At 41.2% G+C, this 18732-nt stretch overlaps 1 long non-coding RNA gene and 1 other non-coding gene across 2 annotated transcripts; both read right to left on the reverse strand.

The window, feature by feature from the left end:
- Positions 1 to 11112: 11112 nt before the first annotated feature.
- Positions 11113 to 16595, reverse strand: LOC128979930 (uncharacterized). The gene is made up of 5 exons (XR_008489463.1): positions 16558 to 16595; positions 15711 to 15780; positions 15061 to 15139; positions 13039 to 13081; positions 11113 to 12430 (listed from the first exon to the last, which is right to left on the reverse strand). It is a non-coding gene; the product is annotated as an uncharacterized LOC128979930 (long non-coding RNA).
- Positions 12607 to 12677, reverse strand: LOC128980801 (small nucleolar RNA SNORD50). The gene has a single exon (XR_008489489.1). It is a non-coding gene; the product is annotated as a small nucleolar RNA SNORD50 (small nucleolar RNA).
- Positions 16596 to 18732: the final 2137 nt, after the last annotated feature.

An 18732-nucleotide genomic window follows, 5' to 3' on the forward strand; every position in this document is an offset into this window, starting at 1 on the left:
AATGGCTCAATCTTTAATATGTAGATTTCAGAGTGCTTCCATTTTAGAAAGTAACTTACAATCTAAATTCGTCACATTTCCAAAGATTAAGTAATGGCAGTATTTTCTTTTAACATTCTTTCCAGTTATATCCTTTGTGCATCTTCTCACTTTTCCAAAACTAGGCAGGAGTATCACTAATTAAAACAAAATCAAGGTTATCTCCCTGTTTAAACTTTTCTAAGGCTCTAGAGCTTTGACCCTGCTGACTCTTCAAACACTTCTTCCAACATAGTCAGGAAAACAAAAGCAGCAAAGAAAGCATCTGCAAATCCAGTGATCATGGTTCACAGTGTGAGAGGCAAAGGGCACAAACTGGAACATGGGAGGTTGCTTCAGAACATTGGTGAACTGTTTTTCAGTGGGAGGGTGACCAAACACTGTCACAGACTACCCAGCAAGGTTGTGAAGTCTCCATCCTCAGATGCTCAGAAGTTATCTAGGCATGGTCCTGGGCATCTAGCTCCAGATGGCTCTACTTGAACAGATGGATGGATTCTGTAATACAGATAATTATGCTGATCTTTGCAAATCCAGCTCTATCCACCAACTAGTAGATCTTTTTTCCCCCTGTCAAGATGTGGAAAGACTTTTTGAATTTTTCTGAAGCAAAACCAAAGTAATTTTGCACTCCTGCGTCATCTGGTCTAGGTGATCCTGCTGTGGCAGGGAGGTCAGACTGGATGATCTCTTGAGGTTCCTTCCAGCCCCTAACATTCTGTGATTCACTGATTTTTATTTCTTCTGGTTCTGCACAACAGATGAATGGCCTGCTCCTACAGACTTGGCACTATATATTTCAAGGTTGAAATCACCTGCCTTCCGCTAAATATTTTCTCAGACAGTCAAAGGCAGAAAATAATCCTGGGAAGGAGGAAGAATGGATCTCTTCCAGGAATTACTTTGGTGTAAAATTCTGTATATAGACTGCAGGTCTTGAAACAAGTGTTTTGAACTGCTTCTCTCTCCCTTTATGGTTGCACTACAGCTACAGTGCCAGTGAAAGAAAAGGTATTGGACCATTTATTTTCTGCAAAGTATCCAATCCAAATAATTGCTTTTTCCTCTTTCTCCACTCTATATACAGATACATCCCCCCACAAATCAAAAACTCTAGAGCTGGCACAAAAGATGCAGAAGGTAGTTTGGGTCACATTCCATTAATATCTGTAACTGTTTTCTAGTTAAAGTTACAGGATTAACAGTGTTTATTAGCCATGGATTCAGTGCAACCACCATGGGATTCCATGTATTTTACAGTACACTGTGCAGGTTAATGTGTAAGTATTCAACCAGGCATGGAGGAAGACAGCACTCCATTCTCTCATGCACACAAAACACTGAAGTCCTTTCCATGTGAATGTGGAAATGCCAACTCGGAGCCATACACCAAATCTGCCACTCTCAAACCTCACGCCCAGCCTTGTAACAAAACTATAAATGCCCTAATGCTTACTGGTAAAAAAAAAAAAAAGGCAGTGGTAGGAGTTACTGAAAACCTATGCCTTCAACATGGACACAAATGAAAGAACATAATGCTGACCTACAAAGTCAGAAGTGGCATGGAGAAAACTAGAGAATAACTGTTCACTCTTTCTTCCAACAGAAAGAAGCACCAAACTGGAACACAGCAAAACAGGAGCTGCTTTCACACACATGCAAGCAAGATGAGGAATTCATTGCCACATGAAGCTGAAAGTATGTCCATAAACCCCAGAAGTAACTTGTCTAATTAATGGAAGAAACTTCCATCTAAAAATTAATTACAGAGCTATCAACCCAGTTTAAAGTCTGCAGTCAAAAAATCAGTGTAGGTTGGGGGGAGCACACCAGGAAGGTCTATCATATCTGTACTTGCCCTATCTTTGCATTTTCCCCTTAGCTAATACCTACCTACCACTGGAGACTGAATGCTGGTCCTGACTCTTCAGGCTGATGGTACAAATACAGTCTGCAGCAAGCAGAACATGCAATCACTGCTCTGTTCCTTTCATCCCAAACCCTTCCCACTTCCTGCAGAAGTATGTGCTAATGTTCCTCTTCCTCTAGATTCACTCTAATCACACATTCCTCATCCCACTATAGCCCTATAAACTACAGGTTTCCTATACAAACAGCTCACAACCTTATTAAGGGTGAGGGAAACTACAGGAAGAGGTTTCCCAATCTGAAGTAAAAAATAAAATACTGCTTTGCTATTGCTGGGAGTACAAAAGTGAGTCACGAGGCAACTACTACTGCCTTTTTTGTCCAGTTCCCCTGAGCATCTGATGCTTTAAAGCTCTTACACAGAGGACTGTTACTATTAGGTCACCACCTGGCAAAGCTCCATTGAAAGAGGAGACAAGGTATTCAGCAAAGTAACAATAGAGTTGCCCCCTCCTCAAGTTGTCAAAAAATTCAACTGGAAAGGTTTCAGAAAGATTGTTCCATGTCCTAGTGCATTCTGCTTTAAGGACTCATGCAAGAGAACCACAGAGAGCTTTCCTCATCAGTATTCATATTCAAAACATCTCATGACAGTAGTGCTATCCTGTCCACTTGTGCAGTGCAAGGTAGCCATGTGCTGAAGCTGCAACTCACCAAGCAGAACCACAAATGAAACTATCAGTATAGAATTTACTGCTGTTTTGAGATCTTCCTCTATCTTGGACACCCATCCAGCCCTGCCCTTCCATCCCTGTACTGTCCAGCAGATGTCCAGCTTCTAGAACTAGTCACACTTACAAAAGATGGAACAAAGGGAGAGTATTACTATCCATATAGCCCCCTGTGAGTTACTTTGTGCATTCAAGCCCACCTCCAATGGCAGGTAGCATGTCACTAAGTCACAGAATGTTTTCCCCCAGGTCTGGGTCTCTTTCCCAGGTAGAGTGCACCACAGCCACACAGTAGCTCTGACTAGGTCATGGGCTGTCCTCTATCTGTAAGGCAAACATGAACAGCACAGCTTCTATTCCCACAGCTAAGCTCTCATTCACCTTAACCTCCAAGTTATGTCCAGCTCATCTATGCGAGTGTGCTCCCCAGCCCAGGCTTCTGTTCTATTAACTCTTAGCAGCACAGATGACTCACCACCAGTGATGGGGCTGATGTCCTAGGCCTATTTAGTTGACTAGGAATGACATTGCAGTTCCTTGGGAGGGAAAGTGCCCAATGCCACAGTTGCAATGCAGAGCTCCCAGGGTAAGTGTTCCAGGCTACTCAACCTGTATCCAAACAACCTAAAACTCCTTTCAAGCATGGGTGAGCACAAATAACCTTGTCTTCAAGGTCCTTGTAACCACAGAGCAATCTGCCCACATATACCTGGCTTACAATCCTTGACAGATACGAGGCTAAAGTGACTATATGCAACATTTCTGCAGCACCCAAGAGTCACCTTTTGTATATGACTATTTTTTAAGATGCCTGGAGTACCCCATACTAAGGAAGATCTCATTTACAGCACAAACTCCAAACTAGAGCAAAAGGAAGAGAAGAACTATTGCTATCAGCAACTCAGGCTCTGTTTGCTGCTTTTCAGTAGTATTTTTGGAAGTTCTACTCATACTTTTACATGGGTCTTGAGAGATACTAGAATTAGACATTAAGCTACACAAGAGTTTCAGCGTGTGTAAAACTGCCCTTTCCAGCTTGTGCAACAGTAATCAGGTATCTCTTGCTTTGCACAGGGCAGTGCAGACAACATAACCTGTTTTCAAACCTGAGCAAATTTGTAATTTAATATGGCACAACTAATACAGATGCATTATGCTACTAGGAGCAATAATCCAGTTCTTCAGGGAAGCAAAGTTTTAATTATACCTAGCAACTGGGCACTAGAGAAAATAAATTGCTATTGTGTGATCTGCAGGGGACATATGAAGAATATTCTGCTTTCAATCTGCCTTCAGAAAATAAACTTAGAAGTCTCTTTGATCCTGTAAAAATATACAGGGTTGTTTTTTTTTTTTCTTTTTTAAAGTTTAGATCCTAAAAGTAGCAGCAGGTAAGAACAATTACAGGGAAGTTTCATTTTGAAAACTTAAATCTATCAAGGTCAATTAAAAAACCCATAACACTTCGTTTATGACTAGGTTAAATGCATATCTGCTAAACCTTTCAAGTTGTTTATTGATGCCACATTCAAAATAACCAAAACATTTCTAGTAGCTCTCAGGTTTTCCACCTGGTGTTACATACCAATGGATAGCAACATTTGGAAGCATGTACAGAGCAGTTGATTCAATGCAGCTATGTAAGAATACACATCTTTACTTCCAGTACATCAGCTCTTAGTCCATTAAAAAAGTTAAAAAAAAAAAAATCACTGATAACAGTTAGCTGCAGGAGTTTCTACATACTTTCATACCCTTCCACTTCAGGTGCTTTTAGATTTTATTACCACATCCACAGCAATAGTTATATCTCTCCCAAGAAAAAAGACCAAAAAAAAAGGAAAGAATTTTTACTCATTTATATAATAGATGTTTGTAAGTTACTGCCAAAATTACCTGACCCATCTAAGCTTCTATTAAAATGCCTGTCCTGGTTAGTCAATTTGATGCATGAACGCTCTAACCAATTTCAGATAAAGTCTAGTTACCCATCTGCTGTGGCCAAGAGGCTGTAAGCAACACACAGAAGAATCTTTTAGTCTGCAAGTATTGTCCAGTCTAAGTACATGGTGGGGGGGAAAAAAAATAAAAATCAGAAATTAGAAAGGAGGGCTATTAAGTTAGAAACTTTTGTAAGCCACACCCCTTTGATGCAACTATCTTTCAAAAACCAAAATAAGACATTCCCATCTTAGCAGTTCACCTGCTTTCTATAGCTCAGCTGAGGTAGCAGATGAGTTCTTCCACCCCGAAGTTGATGGTAATACTGCTGACAACATATTAGCGTTTCCTCTCCAGCTCTGACACCTCACTAGCTTCTCAGGTGTCTTTAGCAAGTGATCAGTCTGTGCTACAGAGCAAAGACTACTAAGTTCATACCATGGTTAAATCCCAGTGAAAGGGGAGACTGTCTCAGGCAACATCAGAAAGCAAATCTCATGCTTAACTTCCTGTGGCTTGGCCCAAGATAAAACATTTTGTGTATTATCTTGGTGACTAAATTTGAGAGGTAGGTGTAGCCTGCGTAGGAAATAAAAACCACCCAGGCATTTTAAAACCTCTCCATCATTTTCTATTGGAAGCTCTAACAACAGCTCAGAAAATCTTCCTTCCAGGGCTAGATGTCAACTCTGCTAAGTCTTTTCTACAGCAGCAGCAAAAGTAGTGTCATCCTCATAGAAGTTAATTTTTGCTTTTTTAATGCATCTGAGGTAACCATTTCCTAGACAGCCTTCAAACTAACTGAGGAAAGAAAAGAAAGTTCAGTAGAGCAAATTCTTGAAGAATCAAGATCTTTCTGAACAAGAAAAATGGTTCTGGTTCCTCTGAAAATACTACACAAAGCACAGCTGATTTTTAACCCCATACTATTAATTGTGAGTTAAAATACTCACCTATTACCTATTTCTAACTCCTACTTTATTGCCTGGAAATTTCCACCACAGAGCACCCAGTATGAACACAGAAGCAGGGAAGGATATTATTTCCCTTCCACATCTGAAACAACCTGAAGCCCAGCTAGCTGTCATTCCTGATAGATTTGCAATTTAGCTAATCAGTGACTCTTATTTGCAGGCTGTCCCTGATTTCTGAAGAGTAAATAAATCACAGCTGTCAAAGCACATCAATTACAGGAACTAGTCTTGTTTTTACAACTCAACAGGTGCTTGAATTGATTATATCCTTGAATCCCACACACAAAAATATGCCATTTTTTCTTACTTCACAGAAGTTTCATAGAATATTGTGCTCTTACAGCCCTTACAGAATTAATATTGAATGGACTCATAGTAGTCTTTTGAGATTCTGTATTTTAGCCTTGGTTCTTGGGGTGTTTGATGCATAATTTCTGGGGAAAACGATACAGGACTAGTACAAGAAGGGAAGGAATATGATCTTTAGGAGATCAGGATGGAGACCAAGACCACGTAATAGCTTTGGATACAAAGGTCCCAACCTTAGTCCACAGTAAGAAAGATCATGCTGGAAGATAACCCAAGCTTCCATGGATGGTCTGCTCTTTCTATAGAGGTTCAGGACAGACCAAATATGCATATTCCTTTTGTCAGCTCCAAAGCTTTTTCCTAGTGGAGAATCAACAACAGCTGGTCACACTTCAGTGGAAAAATCAGGACTAGAAAACCCAAACTATCCAGTAGGGAAAAATCAGCAGATAGCCAAGAGGTAGAATACCTGCAGGAGTGCTACCTCAGAAGAGCAAAATACCTCTTCTTGGTAGAGCATTTTCTTCCCTTACAGGTAGGTGAGGATTCAACAGTGTCATTACAGGCATTCTGGTCACTATCAAGTTTCTTCAACCCAAACCAGAAGCTAAGCAACCTTTTCCTTAGGTAGGTATACCTTAGGTAATACCCATCAGGAAAACAACAGTACCTACCTCTATAACTCACAGCATATCGCTTGCAACATCCTCCACATAGCCATGATAGAGGAACTTAAAATCAAAAGGGGCAAAGCATGACACCACCCACAGTATGTCACAGCCTCAGAACTGCTGCCCCTAGACCAGAAGCTGGGAGCACTACAGGGTAGCTCATTTAAGGGCTAGGCAGCTAGGCTGGTGTCACTGCAGCAGAAGTAGCATTGTGGATTTCAAGCACAAAAACCTTCACTCTCAGCAATTTCAAATTGAATCTGTCTTGTGGCAGGTATTTCATGTAGTATTTAGCTTTTTACTCCAACATTCCAAGACTCTGTTTGCACTTAAAAAGCCCAACATCTAGATACCCCAGCCTTGTATGCAAGGAATAATAGCCTAATAATAGCCTTTCCTGCCAGGACACTCTCTCCTCCCTATGGTAAGTCATAGGCACCAGAGGTTGCCACAGGGAACCCCAAGAGATTTAAGTGTCCTTTAAGAACATACCCTCAGAAACAAGGGAAGAATATACTTTTAGATGTTTCACCTCCTGGCATCTTGTTCAGCAGTAGTAGCACTAGTGGTCTTCAGTTCCTGATTTCAGATCCTGCCAAGTGAGGTCTTCCTCCAAATCTGTGGAACTCCTGGCATTCTTTCTCCGTATTTGTAAGCTAAAAGCTTTGGACTTCCCAATACTGCCTATCATTAGCATGCCTGATACTAGGGCTGCACTTTATTACAGATGTAGCAGTTGCACAATTGTTTAGTCTTTCTACAATTACACAAACTAGAAACTAAACAAAGCTCCCAGGAGAAATGCATACCATTTCCAGTCACCTTATCATAGCAGTTATAAAAAGGCAAAACCACCTTGCAATCAACACTGCCAAAGGGTCATCCCCTTTAGATGGGGGGGAGGCTTTCAGCAGCCTTACAGCCTGCATGTCAATTTAGGAGGACTTCTGCTGAACAACTTTTCACTAGCAACAGAACTTATGTTTGAGCACACTTCAATGAAAACAAGCCAATTCTGGCAACTGTAAGGGTCCTTTCAAAACATGTTTTCAAAATCCTACACACTCTTCCCTGCACAAAGTTTTTGGGGAATGTTCTCTGCACTGCAATGCCATTTATTATACTATTTTAAGATGTTCTGCAGGTAACTTCTGTTCCTGCCGTTACACTTTATGTGGTTTGTAATTTGTGGAACAGGAAGAAGAGGAAGCATTTAAACTCCCACAAACCAAATGTAGGTAGTTTAATAAAACAGGTAGTTTATAATAAAGTTTTCAGAACCCAAAACTACACAATTTTCAGAACACTTATTCTGAGATACACCATGGAATGAATAATCATATTCTGAACTGTTTAACTTGAAGACCTGTCACTCACTATGTTTCAATATTGCACTTTCCTCATTGTGTGCAAGAAATTAAGAGTAAAGCAACCTGCTTCATTTTCTGCAGAAAACAACCTAACTACTAAACAGAGCTAAGACACCTCGAGAGTTTAAGTCTCTGAGGACTCCAGTATCTCCAACATCCCTCATTCTGACTGTAAAACCAAGCAACTAAGTCTAGGACAGATGTTATTTTAAGGTTAAGTCAACCTATGCAATGGTAGCTGTATATTTGTCCTCTTCAATAATTTTAAGATTTAAAACCACAGCATTTACTTCTCAAATCAACTTAGCAATTTCAAAACAAGATCTAAGCTTTTTTTCTTATTTCACTCCATCTCTTTCTTTCCATATATAAAAAAAAATGCCTACAACCATAAAACCAGTACCAACATTGCAGCATTCCTTCAGTTACTGAGAAGTGTAATCACAGGCAGACATAGTGGTTATTAGCCTGGTGAGAAGCCTGAAGTACAGCTCAGAAATACTGAAGGTAAGAGCATGCATCAATACTTCACCTCCAACATAGCACAATTAAACAATAAACCTGGCCCAACACTTGGGCCTCGACAAACCTCCATTTACCACTCTCTTCAGAGTTGAAAGTAACATCAGCTTCAAAGGGGGCCAAAGAGCTTTCCCCTTCAGCTCCCTCCTAAGCAACACCCTCCTCTCCCTTCCTCCCCACCCTGTAAGTTACTAACATACACCCTACTCCATGTATTTTACAGGCTGCATTTTAAAATGGAGATAGGTCATAATTACCAAGTAGCATTCAAATACAAATGAAAATCTCCTCAGGAAATTTTCAAACAAACTGCTGGAAAGGCTCTCTATACTTCTCCTGTGTCTTACACTGGTCATCCTCAAACAGAATACTGAGCAAGGCAGACTTTGTCTCACTCAATACAGCCATTCTTCTGAGCATCAAACACCACTTTGTCCTTGGGAGCCTGCAGGAAGTTTGAGACAATGGCAGAGAAGTACTGTCTTCATAGGCCTGATAGCTCCACTGGACTGTCAACTAAAAAGCCACGTTTGGAAGAAAGTGGAATTCATCATTTTAGTTTTACTTACCCAGCTTATATCCTCCAAGGGAACCAGACAAGGGCAGACAAGAAAAAAAAAGATGCCTGTACTACCAGTTCTAATGAAGAGCAGAGAATGTAAATTATTGGACATGCCCTTTGATAAGCATACAAGGGCCTCCATCTATACACCACTCACATGAAATTGCCATTTATCTGTTAAATTCACTCATCCTACAGATAACTCAAGCTTTGCCCTCTGAATTGTGGGAGGAACATGCAGAAGAACTGACAGTCAGGGTTACATACTCTCCAATACAGAACACCTTTCCTTGGGTAAAGTCTAACATTTTGCTCACTCTGCTGTGATGTGTCTTAAGGAGTCCCTTTTTTTACCAATTGTTATTTCAATGCCTGCTTTTAATCAGCAAAACTCATACCCAAGCTTCATATGGCAATTAAGCTTACCTACACCAGAAGCTAGCACACAAGCTGCAGCCAAGGCAGCAAGCTTCTCACTTCACCACACAGCTTACACTGAAATTTCTGTTCACTAGGTTCTGCTACTTTGAGCAGGCTTCACACCAGCAAATCCACTCAGGTAGCAGTGAGGCTGCTGTGGCAAGGTAACTGCTAGGGCAGTTTCGCTTACTTGGAACTGTTTATAGATCTACAGCCTCTACTAGCAAGACAGGTTCAGTAACACAACCTCCCACCTTCACAGGGACCTCATTACTTAAACACTAGTATTTATACTGAGCTGATCTTCTATCTTTGTTGTGGTTACAAGCTACTACACTCCTTTTGCCTGCAAGCCTTCCACTCAACTCAAAAACAAAAACAAAAGGCTAGCTTTGCCCAGTTACTAAAACCAATACATGGCAATACTCCAGAAAACTCTAACCATTAGTTTCTTGGACCACAGCCCAACTTCCAAGTTGAACACTATGGTGAGCACAAGATTACACCAGATTTAAAACACCAAAAAAGGCAAAGTGCTTTCATGCTGTTTATGGCACAACTTTAAGCCAAAGTTTTGAATGTAGCAAGTTACTTTGTCAGACTTTGAAGTCACTTCTGCACAATGGAACACAAGAGATTCCTCACATCACAGAACTATTCCCATCCCCTTGTCATTTGTGTAAAACACTCAAAACATACCAGAAGTAATTCAAGTAGCTTGCACATAACCCCCTCCCACCAAGCAAAAAAGCCATTGCAAGTATATTCTTTCCATCTTAAATACTAATGCACGTTTTTCAGTGGTTACCCATCTTCTGCAGCCATAAAGCACAGAACCATTCCTAATCATTTGCATCTAACAGCCAATATGCCTTAACACTGGCCACATCTACCTCTTCCTAAGCCAAGTGAATGGTTGATCTTTTTCAACATTATTTTCAACATCCTAGAAACAGGCTTCCACCATTTGACATTGTAGGACACACTTCTCTGGTACTTCAGTTATCTAACACAGTCAAGCCTAGATCAGAAACCATCCCCAGGAAGTTTCAGAATAAAGACAAGATTGATGTTGAGTACCTGAAGTGCTACTCACAATCCCTAACCTCATCTCTAGCCTTTCATTTGGTCCCAGAAATCACAAGAGTAACTCATTCTCACTGGATATACACAGCGGTATCTGCTCAAAAGCTTCCCTATTATTAGCATCAGCTCAAAGGACAAGAACACTTTACACTTCAAAAAAAACATACCACACATTAGTCCAACCCTGTAATGAAAGTCATACATAGATCCTTTTAGGGTAGCTACGAAGTATTGACCAAATATTCATGCTGTATGAAGCACTTCTCTGGTCTTGGCGTTTTTACATCCAGAACTTACCTAGCTGTGACTACCACCTTTTTGACTTACCCTCCAAGTAGCTTCACTAGATGCTGACACCAGCACTCAGGACTTTTCACAGAATTGCAGTGGGTAGGAGATCCAGACTGAGCTCTTCCCACTTCTTAAGCACATGATCACTACTAAGGTTTATGTTGTCCAGGAGTCACTGGAGCACAATGTGAACTGTTACCTGTCCAGTACATGCTGTACCAGTCAGTGCAGCAAGGTCATGCTCCCTCTGTAGCTCTTGTGAAGCACAAGCTGTCAAGGAACACTGTGGTACAACTACAGACTTGGGTGTTTTTCACAGCCTCAAAACTTTATTCAATAAAGGGTATGTACAAAATATGGCACATGGAAATACCTACCCTTCTCAGGAACATTTGTTAACAGGAAAAAAAAAAAATCACAGATCCTATTGAGAGCAGTGCTGTGGTAAATTTCTCTATAGCCACAGTAGCTGGTTACATCTTATTAACAATAAGCCAATACACTCCTGTAGTTCCATCAGTTCCTTAGTGCACATTTTAACAGCCACGTGGATGCTTGGTTTTGACATTCCCAGTGCTTCAGACACTGCTACTGGTACTGTTTGACACTTCAAGATGCTGCTTAGAATTAGGATTTACACAGACATGGGCATATTCCATGAGCTATAGGAATTTCTCCAGCTCTTCAAATCTGCTGGCATCCAATAGTTTTTTTGCTGCAGACTATAGGGTAGTTTTTCCTGAATTTCAATGCTTTCTGAAATTCACTCTATATATTTTTAAGTATTGTTCCATTCTCAAGTTTCTTCTTTCATAAAGCATTCCTGACAATTGGGTTTGCCAGTCATGTTTTAAGACAGATTACACAACAACTTGCCTTTAAAAATCTATTTTACTTGGTGACCAAGTATGTGCACTCCCTTCTCCCACTAACCTCTTCCCCACAGCAAGCAGGTAACATTGCCAGCATACTCCTCAAAGGGCAGTTCCCCTGTTGTTGTGCCAGTCTTCTCATGCTCCAGTGGCATGGCAATCCATAAACCCTTCAATTCCTCTCTTAATACAGATGGCAATGCCAGTTTCAGACTTTGCCTTTTATGTAACATCTTTTTCTTACAAGTGCTTCATGTTTATGCTTCCACATCATAACCTCATGTACTTTCTGCTATCTGCTGGATGGCACTACCCTCAGAAAGCAGACTCACTGGTTTCAGTTGGTGCACACATTTTGCATTCTCCCCATCTTTACAGAGCCTACCTGTGGGTTCCAGTGTTTTGGGGTTAAACCAGTTCTTCAGTATCACAAGTTTCTATACCCTATAATATTTTAAAAGAACAAATACTCCCAAGAATTTTTCCATGTATTGAACCTCAATTATGCCTCTAGTATTGCTGCTATCATTCCTACAGAGGCCAGCTCAATGTTTTGGGAAAAGTGTTATTTTAAATATGCAGAGTGATTTTTTTTGTTCACATACAACTTCTGAAAACAGTATCCACTAAAAATTGCAGCAGCTGTTTCAGGAAGCTTTTGAAAACATGGAATCCCACTTCAAGACACAACAAATCTTCAGTTGTTAACAGTTCCTTCCAGTTACAGATCATCCACATTTGTCAGGCAGCACTGACAGTGTTCCAACCCATCACTGGAAAAAGAGAACAGCATCTAAGTGAAATGGTTCATTCAAGGGAGAAATTTCAATTTGTAAGCAAACACACACTTTGTGTACATTAAGGTGTTACCATTTCTGTATAAAACCCTGAAACCCTGTAGATGTTATAACACTTTCCAGAAAGTTTAAATCACATCTTTTTTGGTCTCATCTCAGATTCCGGATCCGTATTATGTTTTTCAACAAGGAATTCAGGTTCGGGATATGTTCATCACAGATGAGACCGAAGTGGTAATGAAAATGGAAATACTCCAATGGGAAACGTACTTTTTCTTTAGGATTTCTGATGCAATACAAAAAGTAAGCTTTCTTCAGTGTTCTGACATATTTCAGTAATACTGTCAACTTTTTTACAAGTCTGCACAGCAGGTTTGAAAAGCTAACCAAGATAGGCACAGCTATCAGCACATACTGTGCCCTGGCAAACAAGTGTTCTTCAGTCCCAGCTATGTACAGAATGAGTTACTACACCATAACAAATTATCAATTAAGTTTATCAACAGCTGAGATTATTAAAAAAATTGCCAAACTTAAGCAGTTATTTCAAACTTAAGAAAATGGTTAGGTTTTCAACTGCATACCTGATGAGGCTAAATGTATTTGTTCCTCCATTTGACTGTCTTCCTGTGGGGGGGGGAAGAAAAAAGTTTTGTTCAGAGCAATTCTTTTCCACTCAAAATACAACTTGTCATCTATTTAGTCTCACACCAACCGAAGTGCATTACTGGATTAGCATCAGTATCCCACAACTTCTGTGAAAATCAAATTAGTGCAGTCATGCCATGTGAAGATTTATTTTGCTTCTCTTGCTCATCTGTTTTTCACCTTAGTTTGACAGAAAACCAACCAAGTGTAATTCCCCCTTTCCTCATCAGAATTTTTTGAAAAGTTAATTTCTGAAAATGAGCTAATCCCTGATTCACAGCTTCTACAGAAATATTTCCTGAACACAGATACAGTCTGAGCAGAGAACAGATAGAAAGCAGTCCTGAGGAGGGCTTGGAGGTGCTGGTTGTTGAGAAGCTCTACATAAACCAGCAACATGCACATGCAAACCAGAAAGTAAACAATATCCTGAGCTGCACCAAAAGAAGTATGGCCAGCAGGTTAAGGAAGGTGATTCTCCCCCTCAGCTGTTGAGACCCCTCCTGGAGTACTGTGTCCAGATCTGAAGCCCCTAACAGAAGGATATAGAATTGTTAAGGGTGGATCCAGAGAAGGACCACACCCATGATCTAAGGGCTAGAGCATGTCTCCTATGAAAACAGGCTGAGGGAGTTGGGGTTGTTCAGCCTGGAGAAGAGAAGGTTCCAGAGAGATTTTCCAGCAGCCATCTGCTATTTGAAGGGTGCCTACATGATCACTGGAGAGGGGGCAGGCAGTGATAGGACAAGGTTCAAACTAGAATCTTCATTTAGATTAAGCAGTAGGAAGACATTCAGTGGGTGGTCAGACACTGTCCTGTCATTGGGCATCACTGAGCAGACCCTGACTCCATCCTCTTGGCGCTCACCCTTTACATCTTTATAAACATGAATGAGGTCACCTCTCAGTCTCCTCCTCTCCAAGCTGCAGAGCCCTCAGCTCCCTCAGTCTCTCCTCATAAGGAAGATGTTCCACTCCCTTCAGCATTTTTGTGGCTCTGCACTTGACTGGAAGCAGAGTGGAATAAAATTACATTGCAATAAGATATAAAAATTAGAAGTTGTCCTCACAGTTTAGCTTCTCAAATAAAATCCACCTGTAGATACTCAAGAAGCAGTGCAATTAACATTAACTTAATTGAAATATATTGAATTCAGATACTTAGCTAAAAATTCTTTTGAGAAACCAGCAGCAGTCCTTAATGCAGAGTAAAGCATTCACAAGCATGCTTTTTGGCTGCTGCAAGTATGTTATATTAGCCCTTCTGAATTCATTTAGCTCTGGAGCTGAAACAGCTTTAATATAATTAGAACTCATTGAGATTCAACACCAAATTCCACTTTTAATCATTAACATTTTCCTAAATGCTTACATCTGAATGAGTCCTAAGTTGGTAGTCCCACAAGGATCAAAATGCAAATGTCATCACTGGCTTTTAAACACTGACACCACTTCCTTACCAGGGCATTTAATGCCCAGTTAATGTTTGTTATTTACCCACTCTAAGACAAGATACCTCAGTTTATAGAGGGTCTAACACTTCTCTCTGCTCTAAGGATACCAACATTTGCAACACCACATATCCATGTCAAGATGGACTTGACAGGAATTTAAATAATGCACCAATATCATTATTCACAGCCTGGAGCATGATGGCATCTAGCTTGTAAACAGGGACAGCAATAGAAGTAACTCTAACTGGGATAATGACAGAAGATTAAAATACTTTTGAAATAATTGAAGTGGTTTCATCTCAATATCCCTATGAGGCCTCTCCTCAACATATCAGCTTTGGCAGTTTCATCACAATTCACCACTCTAAATATCAGTGACTGGGAACTGTTACACGATTCATACATTCACATATTCCACAAAAGCTTTACAGGTTTCAAATCCACATGTATTGAGAGGGGAATACTTTAACAACAAATTTCAGCTGCTTCATTAGTAAATATTACCTCTATTGTACTACAGTTGTCAGGAAATCTTTCATCAGGGTGCCTGGCATTCCCATCACAAGACACTGCTCATGCCATTCTAGAAATTTGAGTAAAATAATCAATTACAATGTGTTCATACATAATATAGTACAATCCACTAGCAACAAGCTTTACTGTTGTAGATCTCTCTTCTTCCCAACCATTGATTTTAAGCATTTGAGTCAAATTAAACTGATCAGATTTTCTGTTATTTTAGTGTTTCCAAAAGTGAGGGTATCAACCACACTCTTAAAGCCCCACATTTTTTAATTAAAAAAAAATGGAAACCCATTTGCCTGCTTATATTAACAAGTCTCTAGATGCCCCTTTCATTTTCTGTGCCTTAACACTAATCTCCCAATAAACTTACAATTAAAACTCATCCTGAGGTAACCTGTAAGGTTTGGTACAAATTCTTCACATTAATCTATTTTACCAGCTCCTCCAACAGTGACTCAACTATTCACCAACCTATCTGCCTACACAGTTCTAGACCATGTCAAACATGCCCAAAATACAACAATACCTCAATTTCAAAGCTAATGACACACCTACTAATTTAATCATACATTTATTTAGCTAAACCATTTATCATATTAATTTATCCTCACTCATCATTCAAAACATACATGGCTTTCAGGAAAATCCATTTGTGTGTACCAAGTATTCTTCTACTTCTGACAGCATGTCCTTTAAGGGCTGAAATGGAAACAAAAATTGTCTTTTAAAACAGAATGCCTCTTCCTGTGTCCTCACATCATCTCTCACATTACCACATCAGAAACAATCACTCAGCACTAAAATTCATTTTTTCATACAACAATTCAGTATTGTTCTAGGATACTGTTCAATACTTGACAAGTTGAAATTTTATAAGCTGTAGAAAAAATTACTCTGAACTGATTCTGGACCCTTCTGCAACCATTAAGATGTCCAAAGAACAAAACATTCAAGCTTCTATTAAAAAAAAAATTATGAGTGGCCATGCATTACTACTGTCCATCCATAGTTCACAGGATCATTACCTCAACAATGATGTTCACATATGTAGATTAACATTAACCTCAACACACACCCAAGGCCAGGCAGCTAACACTATCTCCAGGATCAGTATAATTTAGCACAAGTCATCCATGTGATTTATCATGCAGAACTTTGTGCTTATTTACATGCCACAGCAGAAGAAATTAAACAAAGAACAATTGACTGAACAAGAACAAAGGGCTGAACTTAACGGTTAAGAGCACAGAGAACCCCCAAATCAAATAGTTACTCATCAGTGTGAGGGTGACTATGAAAATGCTATATACTGTAACTGTTTCTCCTTTTGTTGCACACAGTAGCCTCAGCTGACACCTAACACATTCCATACTTTTGATACAGAATATGGAAACCAAGAAATGAAAGAATTTACTATCCCTATTAACAAAAGTAGTGTTGCTTCTAGAACAAAACTGCATATTCTAGAGCCATTACCTTAATGCTTCTGTACATCACTGAAAACTTCCTCTCCATCATACCTAAAAACAAATAGTAAACAAATTTAACACTTCAAATTCGTGGATTCTTATTACCAGGTACCATTATGAGACAGTAACTATCAATTTCTCAAGTCTCAGAAACAATAGTAAGTAGAGAAATCTTAAGTATGCAGGAGGCCTTTTGGAAAGCAGCAAATGGAGCCAGGTTTAAGAAACAAAGGAAGTGACAGCTATATTCACTTGAAATTGTATTGTAGAAATAACTGCATGTACCCACTATTAAGCTTAAGCCCAAAGGAGTTTTAATGAAAATTTACTGTGAAAATTTATTATCTCAAATTTTCAGTCCCTCTAACTAGAAGCACCCATTTCAATTGGTGCAGAGAATTAATTTTGACCACATACCATGTGTTTAAACCTAGCAACTCAAAACAGCCAAAGAAACACACTGAAGTATGTTTTTGCCATTAGTAACTTCAAATATGCACACTCCAATGCTTCTCCCTCTGTAATAAATGTAGCAATCCGCTAAACACAACTCCGTTAACATTATGTTTCAGATCACAAGAACAAATTTAAAGGTATGGAAAACCTCGAGTTAATCTTAGTACACGTGTTACTAACAGCTTGTAGAGATTCAGAAGTTTTACTGTTTGGTTATCTAATGAGTGATTTGGCTTATCATTACACAAGTTAATGAACGCACAGAATGAATGCACCTGATAACTTCCTACATGAATGCAAGCATCTCCTAATCTTTGCTTGCCGATAAGAGCCTAGAATACTAGCTGAATTTTTGTTGTATTGCTTCTTTTTCCTTAAATACTACAGCTCAATGACATTAGCATCCGAAAAGGTAAAAATGCCATAGGAAGTTTTAGTGAATTAAATCTTTTATTCTGCTCATTGTCTTGCAAAAAAACAAAGCGAACAAAAAAACCTAAAAATCGACAAACAAAACAAAAACAAAGAAACAACAGTTAAAACAAAGCAGCTGCACGATTGCCATTAAAAGGAGATTTAAAATTGTAGGCTTTTTCTTGGCCCATGTGGATTTTACAGTAACGCCGGTGGCTAAGCCTTCGAAACCCATACAGGAAACACGACCAAAAATCTTGCCAAACGCACAAGACAGTTCTAACTTTACCTAAGGAGCCCTCACCTCTCGCTATACCTCAATCTCACACTGATACTTGATATCATTCACCAGCATTTTCAATACCAATTCAAACGACGAGGGCAGTGAAAGGCTGCCGCGCCCAGGCTATGGGCTGCTCCCAGCCTCGGCTGATACCACACTGCGGTCAGTCCCCCATCAGCCCCCGCAGGTGCCTGGCACAGGCGCCGCAGCGCCCGCCGGGTCGGGCCCCAATCAAAATGGCGAAGGCCAGGCAGCGCCTGGCGGGCCACCGCCCTCACCAGGGCAAAATGGTCCCTACCGCCCACGCAACTACCCACCCCAGCCTGCTCCGCGCCGCGGGACACCGCTTCCGGCGGGGAATCGGCCCCGCCGCGCGGCCACCTCCCTCCTCGCGGAGTCATGGGGTACGCCGGGACCTGCAGTCCGCCTCTCCGTCCCCTCACCGTCGCGGCTGCAAGAGGCGGCGTGCAGCGCGGCTGCGGCCTTCGCTGGTGGCTTGCTCCTGGTCGTGCCCAACCCGCTCGCGACCCCGGGGTGCGAGCTGCAGCCTCTAGTTCCAGCCTGGAGTACTACGTGGGCAACGCCGCCGGCGAGCCCAAGCAGCCAAGCCCAGTGTCCCCAACACCCAGCAAGCAGCTACCCTACATCGCAGCCCCTTCACTAGCGCAATACCCACCACTGTTGCCGCTCCGCAGGAAAAGAGTGTACGGAGGGCGCTCGCCGTCTTTATATGCCCGCTGCGGGGTGGGAACGAGGTTGGCCACGCCCCTCTCCCGCGAGCCGAGGGGCGGGGACCTCTCGCGGGGCTGCGCCTTTCTCGTCGGGGGCGCGCGGCGGAGTGGTGCCCGCGAGCCGGCGGCGGGCTGGCTGGCTGGCCGGCTGGTGGCTGCTGGAGCGTGTCACGGACACAGCGGCTGTGAGTGGAGCCGCCCGGCGGTGGGAGGCAGCGGCCGGCCGTGCTCTGGTTCCTCATGCTGGTGCCGTTACCTCGCTGCTGCCGACACGGCTGCCCGCAGAGGGGAACGCATG

Source organism: Indicator indicator, chromosome 2 (assembly GCF_027791375.1).
Source record: "Indicator indicator isolate 239-I01 chromosome 2, UM_Iind_1.1, whole genome shotgun sequence".
NCBI classification, from domain to species: Eukaryota; Metazoa; Chordata; class Aves; order Piciformes; family Indicatoridae; genus Indicator; species Indicator indicator.